The sequence below is a fragment of the Amphiura filiformis genome, chromosome 9, assembly GCF_039555335.1.
Source record: "Amphiura filiformis chromosome 9, Afil_fr2py, whole genome shotgun sequence".
In the NCBI taxonomy this organism is placed as follows: domain Eukaryota; kingdom Metazoa; phylum Echinodermata; class Ophiuroidea; order Amphilepidida; family Amphiuridae; genus Amphiura; species Amphiura filiformis.
Genome location: NC_092636.1, coordinates 27,404,100 through 27,406,792, shown reverse-complemented (window position 1 = coordinate 27,406,792; position 2,693 = coordinate 27,404,100).

Sequence of the window (2,693 nt, the reverse complement as noted above, 5' to 3'; positions counted from 1 at the left end):
TCCCCTTAAGGGCGCACACCACTAAATAAAGTCCCATTGAAATACAGGTGGTCAATTCCAACCAAAGCGGGACAAATTCAGTCTCTCAGAGGGCCATTTTAAAAATTAGCAAATTCCTATTAATTTTTTTTAAAATAAAAATTAGAATTACTTTTCTGTATGTCAATAATTCAGGCTACAATGGCACTACATTGAATTTTAAAATACAAACTACATGGAATATTTAGAATTGATCATTATGGCATTTTGGGTATAAACATTTTGAGAATAAAGTTTTCAAATTCAATAGAAATGATATTGATGATAAGCAGTTAAGAAACATCTAATTTACGAGTCATAAATCCTTGGAGTCGTGGGTAGAGCCGAATTCGTGGGTAAAGCTATAAGTACTAGTATAGTTTTGGGTTTGCTTTCTTAGGTGCACAAACTGTTAGTACTAGAGCCGAATTCGTGGGTAAAGCTATAAGTACTAGTATAGTTTTGGGTTTGCTTTCTTAGGTGCACAAACTGTTAGTAGGGCCCTACTAGAGCCGAATTCGTGGGTAAAGCTATAAGTACTAGTATAGTTTTGGGTTTGCTTTCTTAGGTGCACAAACTGTTAGTAGGCCTATTGTAAAAATCATACCATACCCATTACTTGAATATGTGCTGATTTTAAATAAGTATTCACCTTGTTTTTCAGGGTTAGAATCTCTTCGGGATTCGTGGGTATCAAAAATTTAAACCGTCGTATAATTTTTTTAAAGCTGTGAACGTATTTATACGATTTACAATATTAAAGCGCTTGTCAAACGAAATTCAGTGTCCAAGGTCATTGAATGTAAATTTTAAGTTATGGCAATTATATTTGACTCGTGGATAACATTTGATACGTGGGTAACGTCAAATTTGATTTTGTGGAATTTTATGGGCAAAATGTAGGCCTACTTGTATGAAATAATCACTTGGACCTCAGAATTATTGTACGAAACTTCGTTTCATGATATAGATAGCATATTTACTTAACATTTTTCATAACGATCATTTTATTTTTGATACGCGGGTAACAAAATTATTAGTCAAAATTGCTTAATGGCCTCCAGAGTCCACAAACTTTTGTGGAATTCAATCGTTTTATATATAAAGAGAGATCATGCAAACTTATAATTTCATTTTGATTAAAGTACATTACGCCAATCAGTGGCGTAGCGATGATAGGGGCAGGGGGCACGTATCGATCTCAAAATTTAGAAAATCCCATAGGAAAATTGCCGAAAAATGGCTTGTACCCCCCAATCAGACCCTGGGCCCCCCCCCCAACATGGTCGGTGCCCCCCCACCAATATGATGACCCACGCTATGCCACTGACGCCAATTCGTTTAAACCATATAATAACTTGTCCCCTGGTATGACTTGCTATTAAGGCCTATGTCCAAAGAGAGCACATTGGACGTGGCATGATCATAATATGCTCCATTAATAACGTGATTTCCTTTATTAATGATATTTTTAAGTGGAAAGTTCACATAGAGACCCGCTTTTGTTGGAATCGACCAGATACAAGTACATGAGAGTAAATTTGTTTTTCAGTAGTGTGTACCGCCCTTTTAAACGCCCCCCAGTAAGAATCACAAAATGTTCTGGTATGTACCGGGTGTCCCAAAATAAGGTTACATGTAGATTTTTGAAAATAATCTAAGTTAATGTTAACAAATATAAATTTCCCTTTCATGACATAATTTATGTACCCTCTACTAGTAGGCCTACCCCTGTGAATGTCAAGTTCACAACTTGTGTATTTAGCCCGCATTCCACGCATTCATGAGCAAGCTGTTTACATGACATAAGGGACGCACCATTAGATTCTCAGGGTGGGGGTAGGAGGTTTAAAAAAAAAAACTTCACCCACTACATGAGCAAAAAAAAAACTTCCCCACCTAACTGAGTATCAAATGGTGCGTCCCTAATACAACACGAGGCTCATAACCACTGTCACAGCCACCGTGCCTTTGGTGGGGCATTTGAGTAGGCCCAGCCATAGCATGACTGATGCATTCAGTGTTTTATTCTGATGAACAGAGAATAAAACTCATTAAATTTTAATTCAAGAGTTCAGTCAGAAATGTACAATATTCTTAGAGCATATAAAACAGCAGTAATTTCAACTCAACAAAGCCTAAATGCAAAAGACTATGTTGATGACCGGAGATTCAACGGAAAGACATTCAGCAAAAACGTGTTCTTCTCTAATGATCATCTTCCTTTAGGTGTTACCACCAAGAGTCTAGAAGTTTTAAAACTGATTTATTTTCAGTGTACAATATTAAATTTTTCAATATGTTTCTTTGTTTCTTTTGTGTAATAAGTTTAACAATGAAAATAAAAGAAACATAAAAAGTAATACTAATACAGAAAAATCTGAAAACAAAGGTGCGCGTGTGTTCAACTTTCGTTGTGCGATATTTTGATGGTTAGCCACTGACTGTTGACACCCCTGTCATCTTGCCCTCATAAGTTCAGTTGCTTTTAAGATAGGGAATTGAATCTTAGCAAACAGTGAAGAAGGATGAATAAATAATATCTGAAAAAATGTGTTGTTGTACCATCACAAAATGCGGTTCATTTTCTACATGTAACCTTTTATGGGACACCTTGTATGAACGGGGTTCATTCATATATTTTCATGACTAAACGGTTGTTTATGCCCTCGGGC